Source organism: Natator depressus, chromosome 1 (genome assembly GCF_965152275.1).
Source record: "Natator depressus isolate rNatDep1 chromosome 1, rNatDep2.hap1, whole genome shotgun sequence".
NCBI lineage: Eukaryota > Metazoa > Chordata > Testudines > Cheloniidae > Natator > Natator depressus.
Window position 1 is genome coordinate 280,138,355 of NC_134234.1, and position 7,712 is coordinate 280,146,066.

Sequence of the window (7,712 nt, forward strand, 5' to 3'; positions counted from 1 at the left end):
TGTCCAATCTTCCTCTTCTGGTAAGCTTCTTTTTTGTGTTTAAGATCAGCAAGGATTTCACTGTTAAGCCAAGCTGGTCGCCTGCCATATTTACTATTCTTTCTACACATCGGAATGGTTTGTTCCTTCAACCTCAATAAGGATTCTTTAAAATACAGCCATCTCCTTAAAATACAGCTTGGACTCCTTTCCCCTTCATGTTATTCTCCCAGGGGATCCTGCCCATCAGTTCCCTGAGGGAATCAAAGTCTGCTTTTCTGAAGTCCAGGTTCCCTATTCTGCTGCTTTCCTTTCTTCCTTGTGTCAGAATCCTGAACTCGTCCATCTCATGGTCACTGCCTCCCAGGTTCCCATCCACTTTTGCTTCCCCTACTAATTCTTCCCGGTTTGTGAGCAGCAGGTCAAGAAGAGCTCTGCCCCTAGTTGGTTCCTCCAGCACTTGCACCAGGAAATTGTCCCCTACACTTTCCAATAACTTCCTGGATTGTATGTGCACCGCTGTATTGCTCTCCCAGAAGATATCAGGGTGATTGAAGTCTCCCATGAGAACCAGGGCCTGCAATGTAGTAACTTCTGTGAGTTGCCGGAGGAAAGCCTCGTCCACCTCATCCCCCTGGTCCTGTGGTCTATAGCAGACTCCCACCACGACATCACCCTTGTTGCTCACACTTCTAAACTTAATCCAGAGACTCTCAGGTTTTTCTGAAGTTTCATACCGGAGTTCTGAGCAGTCATACTGCTCTCTTACATACAATGCAACTCCCCCACCTTTTCTGCCCTGCGTGTCCTTCCTGAACAGTTTATATCCGTCCATGACGGTACTCCAGTCATGTGAGTTATCCCACCAAGTCTCTGATATTCCAATCACATCATAATTCCTTGACTGTGCCAGGACTTCCAGTTCTCCCTGCTTGTTTCCCAGGCTTCTTGCATTTGTGTATAGGCACTTGAGATAACTCGCTGATCGTTCCTCTTTCTCAATATGAGGCAGGAGCCCTCCCCTCTTGTGCGCTCCTGTTCATGCTTCCTCCCGGTATCCCACGTCCCCACTTATCTCAGGGCTTCGGTCTCCTTCCCCCGGGGAACCTAGTTTAAAGCCCTCCTCACTAGGTTAGCCAGCCTGCTTGTGAAGATGCTCTTCCCTCTCTTCGTTAGGTGGAGCCCATCTCTTCCTAGCAATCCTTCTTCTTGGAACACCATCCCATGGTCAAAGAATCCAAAGCCTTCTCTCTGACACCACTCTAATTATAGAGTAAACTTACCCGTTTGGGGGGATTGTCTGCCCTATTTCTTGCAGCCTGCCCTGAGTGTGGCATTCTCAGTGTGACCCATCCTGGTACCCAGTCATAAGGATACTCATCCTTGGGAAATAGTCCCACCCCATGAGTGGCGGGGATGGGAGTGTGACTATAGTGTCACTTTCTCCTCACCTCTCCCTCCCTGAGTACAAAAACTGCACTTATACCTGGCCTTTATGCTGGCCTCTTGTGCCATCCTCCTCTGCACACCTTCAAAAAGGTGAGGTACATTCAGTGCCTGAGTTTTACTCAGTCTATAACGAGCCAAAATTTATGAGGAGTTCAGGACTTAGTCCACAGATTCCCCCTCCCCCTACTCCAGAAATAGATGTGTAGTACAGCACCTGGTAGCTTCCTAATATGGTGTCTTAGATACTATTGTGATTGGCATGCTAGAGACAGCTGGAGAGATAGATAGATATACCAGTGCTCTGAAGAAACAGAAGTTTCCACCGCATAGACTTTTAATAAACACTCTTACTGAGGTCTAAAGGCAAACAAGCCGCACAGTTTGAAACAAAAGCCCAATCCTCTTTCACTTCTCTGCCAAAATCCTTACTGCAAATATTAAAAACAAACCTATGCTCCATTATAAAAATATCTTGACTGCATTTATAAACTCTTGAGAGGAGACCTCTGGAAGAACCAATTTTAAGTGAGGCAAATTCAATTTTGGTAAGAGATCTTATGAACTGCTGCTAATAGTAAGCTCTGTAGGCAAAGAAATGATGCTGGAAGTGTTTTAAAAAGGGAACTTTTTGGCCTTTAACTAACAATAATTTTATAAAATCATATCTGTAGGTCAGCGTTTCCCAAACTGTGTTCCACGGAACACTGGTGTTCTGCACGATGTGAATAGGTGTTCCATGAAAGAATCGTAATTTTAAAAAATGGTCTTTAATTTTTTTTTTAATTTAAATTTGGCATATTTGAAGCGTAGTTTACAACTCTTTTTGAATGACTATAATTTAACATAAAACTCTTTTCCCGGTTATTGATAGATCTCATATTGAATATCATGGCGTAAAGAGAACGCGGCACGCAAGCATGTTGATGTCTACCCCTTTCGGGCACTTTTCAGTTAGTGACGTCGTACCCCTTCTGCTTGAGGCTGCTCAAACTGCAGCCGTATGCACACACCATTCTCTTTACGCCATGTTGAATATAATATATTCACTTAACACATTCAAACCGGTAGGTCTTTACTGTGTGTGCGATAAGCACACCTAAACTAGCTTCACTCAAAACAATATAAATATTTGTGACAAACAAAATTTGACAAAAATCAGTATTTCTAAATATTGTTACTAAACCTAATCACCATGGATTTGTGGCTAAAAGAAGGAACTTTGAAATGAAAAGCAAGTTCTTCTGGTACTCCAACTGTGGCTGAAATAAACTAGCAAAATACTGTGACACTTCAAAGTGAGGATGAACAATCGCAGTCTTTTGTTGCCAAAAAATCTGTTAGTACTAGTGAGTTATCCAAGGTGAAAGAATTTCCACCGAAGTATATAAAAAAACAAGAAGAAGCAGATGTTAAAAGACCGAAACGAAAGTATGATGAAAGTTATTTGTCTTTCGGTTTTACGTGTGTTGGAAATAAAGATGTTCCTGATGTGCAGTGTGTCATGTGCAACAAAATACGAGCAAACAGTTCATTGGCTCCTGCTAAACTTCGTAGGCTTTTGGAAACCAAGCACGCTGAATACAAAGACAAAGATATAACATTTTTCAAGAGGCAGCATGCCTCACTTGGAAATTGTAAACTTTCGATGATTAAAATTGCTAAAACAGACAACGAAAGTGCAACAGAGGCATCTTATCTAGTAAGTTACCGTATAGCGCTTGCCAGAGAAGCTCACAGTATTGGAGAAATGCTTATCAAGCCTTGCGCGAAAGATATTGTAATGTGCATGTTGAGCGAGCAGTCTGGTAAAAACACTGATGCTGTACAGTTGTCAAATAATACTGTTGCACGCCGTATTAAAGATCTTGCCGATGACATAGACGAAGAGCTAGTTTGCCGACTGAAAATTTGCCACGAGTATTCATTGCAGCTAGAGGAGTCCACTGATGTTTCAGGACTTGTGCTACTAGTATTTGTCCGATATAGATTTAATAATATTAATGAAGAGGACCTGCTCTTATGTGAATCTTTGCAAAGCTGCACGACTGGAGAAGAATTCTTCAACTGCATCAACAATTTTATCAGAAAGCATGAAATTAGTTGCGGGAAATGTATTGATGTATACATACATACTGACGGTGCTCGGGCAATGATCGGGAAGATTAAGGGAGCTGTAATGTGAATCATAAGTGTGGCACCAGAAAGCACTAAGAGCCATTGTGTTCTACACAGACAAGCACTTGCAGTTAAAAAAATACTAGCATATCTGAAAATTGTGCTCGATGAAGAAGTACAAATTATCAATTTTGTCAAATCTTGACCACTTCAATCCAGGTTATTTAAAATTTTGTGCGAGGAAATGGGTAGTCAGCCCCAAACTGACTTTTACATACAGAAGTGAGGTGGCTATCCCGAGGAAAAGTGCTTGTGAGCCTTTTTGAGCTTCGTAGTGAACTACTGGTATTCTTCACTTCAGATAGTTCAGGATGAAAATTTAATGACTGTCTGACAAATTCCTCATGGCTAATGAGACTTGCATATCTTGCAGATATTTTTGCAAAATTAAATTAAATTAATCTGTCGCTGCAAGGAAAGAATGTGACCATTTTTACTACAATGGATAAAATGTCGTCGTTAAAAAAGAAACTGGAATTCTGAGCATCTTCTGTAGAACAGAATAACTTCGACTGCTTCCCTACGCTACATGAATTTCTGACTGAAATAAATTCTACAGTCCATGAAGAAGTTTCCAGCATGATTTTAAGCACTTACGTGACTTGCAGGCCTCTTTATTAGAATATTTTTCTACAACTACTGACGATAATGCTTGGGTTCAAAATCTGTTTGTAATTACAGCCAAACCAGTTGGCTTTACTGCGCACGATTATGAAAGCCTAATTGACTTAATTTCTGATTCTGATAGGAAACAAACGTTTAAGGATCTTCCGCTGAATAATTTTTGGAGCAGCCTAATAGAAGAGTACCCTAATGTAGCTAAATGTGCAGTTCAAGTGCTCCTTCCTCATTTGTGTGAGACAGGATTTTCTTATTATACTTCAACAAAAACCAAATATAGGAATGGATTTGATGCTGCACCTGACATGAGGACTCAACTTCCCAGCATTATTCCTAATATCAAACGAATTTGTGATAGAAAAATGCAGAAACACCAATCCCATTAAATCCAAATTTGTATTCCTGTTTATAAAAATAGATTTTCCTAGTAAAAATCTAATTTGTTTGGTGTTTGTGTATATACAGAAACAATTTTTTTAAAGTAGAACACTGTTTTCAATTTTGACTCTTGCACTTGATTTTTGTGCTACTTTATACACACTTTCCAGTTAGAAATTGTTAGTTCAAGTTATTTTAAATTTGTATTTTTGCTTTGTTTTATAAAATGAAATATATTTGAGCATAAATAAAGCAATTTTTTATTTGAAAACCAAACAACTACAAAATAATATTATAAGTGTTTCGTAATAGGCTAAAAAGTGTTCCGTGGCCAAAAAAGTTTGGGAAACTCTGCTGTAGGTGAATGTATATTTATAGTGATGCCTATTAGTAAGTCTTAATGTTAGCTAATAAAAGCTTCTTTTCTCTCTAGATGTAATTAAAATACTTCATCTTACTAAGTCTAGTTGGGAATGGTGATGCCCTAGGGTAATTACCTTACCCAGCTTCTTTAAATTAAAAAAAAAAAAAGATTGGAGACACTGTTCAGTAACACTGCCAACAAATATAGAAATCTAGGTAACTCTATCCTTTTCGGTAGGTTATAGGTTCAACTCAATTTAGTAACACATTGCTTTAGTTCACAAGGATTAGGCTATTTTGTTTAAAGGTGGGGCACAGTTAGATTGATAATAATTATTGGTATCAAGAGTAACTTGTACCCCTAAGCGTTTAAGATCAATTGATACAAAATATAAAAGCTTGATATATGTAATTTCTATTTTTAAACTTTCCTCCCCAACATAGCTAGGAATGTTATTTAGGAATTCTTTTACTTTAAAGCAAAAGAGGGAGTCATAAATTTCAAGAAATGTTATGAGGGAAGAATCAAGGCCTTTACGTATAAATATGAAATATTCTCTGCCAACAAGTTACCTTGCAGATCTTCTATCCCCCTTCAGTTCTATAAATCCACAGGTTATTACTTGTTGAAGTTACCAGTGGTTCCACTGAGAGACTTAATAGGAAAGAGAGAAAGGGCACCATGCCAGGCTGTATGACCTTATTCTGTTCTGTTTATTCTTTTGTAAGGATTTGGCTCATTTGAGAGTCCTTGTTTCTGGTCAATGATCATTAGAGCTGGAATCACTGATAAGCTGGTTTAGGGGCTGAACTTTAGATATGGTGTGGGTACAGTGTTGAGTGAAAGACAAAGCAGAAAAGAAGTTCCCTCTCCTCTTAATAAAAAAATTATTTTGTTAGACACAGATTCAGTGCTTACAAGAGGGGAAATATTGGTTCCTAGAGGCAACCAGGGGTGTTAGCAGATTTCTGGGAGATGGCTCAAACTGGTTCTTTTTGTAATATTAAGAGGAACCCCTAGATACTGAACCCTGCCCTTGTTGCTCATGACACCACCTGTGATACGCGTCACATTTTTGGAGGCTTTTCCACAATCCTGGTTCAGTACCCCTGGCAAACACATTTTGAGTAAATCATTAATTTCCGAAAGCAATTTTATTATATTTGGGGGGGGGAATTGCAATGTGCATAATGCCCGTATACATGTTGGAGACCTGGTATAAGGAGAGGGATATTGATACTAAGAAATGCCTTTTACTAACAGGGATATCTGAGGGCTCCAAAAAATCCATTTTATGGGCACACACAGAATGCCTGAGCAAATGCAGAATGAGTGGGCGCGTAGTTATGAGGGAGGAAGGTGCATTTTCAGTGCTATGTGAGCAGCCAGTGGCAGTGGACCCCTCACAAGTTCCAAGTGAGATAGTGGTGGCAGTGAGCATGTGGAAGCTGTTAGCCTCTGGACGCCAGCCCCCATTGACTCTAGCTTCAGATGCATAATTTTTAATGAAAATGCCAGCCTTCCTTGGAAAAGATGGAAGGACCATGCCTGAAAGGCCAGGTTTTTTGGCCCGGCAGCCCCAAGCCTGGGAGCTGCAGCATCACTGGGTGTATGGACAAAGGCTCTGAGGCAGGCATTAGAAAACATTGTACTGACCCGTGTTAAGCCAAGCCCGTACTGAAAATTAAGGTTATTCTCTGGGAGTGCAGTTCCAATACCTGCGGAAGATGGGTTTGATGTAAAGGACTGCCTAGAGGCCCACCCATCATGCATTTGGGAGAACAGACAGCTCTGGGGACATTTACTGTAAGTTCCTCCATGACAGATGGTGACAGTGCAAAAGTGTGACAAAGTTTCCGCCTATATAAAGAGAAACTTTTACAGTGAGCTGTAATGAAGGAAGCAGTGACTGCTGAGCAAATGGACTGGACCAGATTGACCCAAATTATATGAGGCACTTATTAGTACAACCCAAAGTTGCTCAATCTTTGGTGAAGAGAATGACAGGAAAGTCCATCAAGTCACTTTCTGCTGATGAGAGGTCAAAGAGGAGGGAAAAAAGGCAGGCAAGCAATGAGGGCTGGGAAGTCTAACCATCTGAACCAGACAGTGCAGCACCAATGTGACCAACCAAGGCACTGATGGTGAGCATCAAAGAGGAACTTGCCCAACAAATGGGTGTCATGATAGAACAGATGGCTGAACTACAGAGTACCATCAGCCCATCTAAGACTTCAGGGTACAAGGAGCCATCAGCTGCAGAGATCCAGAAAGACTGGCATTTAGAGTCACTATCCCACCTAAGTGTAAAGGGAGAGGACAATCCTTTTGCTTCAGCTGTGACCAGGATGGCCCCTGGGAACCCTTTAGACCCCAATAGGATGAGAGATGTAAAAAGACTTTTTGGGAAATCATTAATTTCCTAACCCATGCTCCAGTCCTAGTCTTTTCTGACCCAAGCAAACCCTTTATCCTACATAAAGATACTGGAAGATTTGGGAGCAGTCCTTTACCAGGAAGTTTAAGGCAAACAGAAACTTGTGCCCTTTGATAGAAAGTCTCACAATCAGAGTCCCCAGCTATCTCATTCACAAGCTGAAGTTCTTGATCTTAAAGTGGGCTGTTACTGAAAAAAAATTGAGACTACTTGTATAGTACTCAGTTTCAGGTGTGGACAGACAAATCTATTCACTTATGTCTGAACAAGTTCCCAGATGGATGCTACAGGTCAGAGATGGGTGTCTGA

The 7,712-nt window shown here is 40.6% G+C and overlaps 1 pseudogene; it reads left to right on the plus strand.

Annotated features, from left to right (window-relative positions):
* The first annotated feature begins 812 nt into the window (after nt 1-812).
* LOC141989622 (zinc finger BED domain-containing protein 5-like) lies at nt 813-4,610 on the plus strand (annotated as a pseudogene).
* The last annotated feature ends 3,102 nt before the right edge of the window (nt 4,611-7,712 follow it).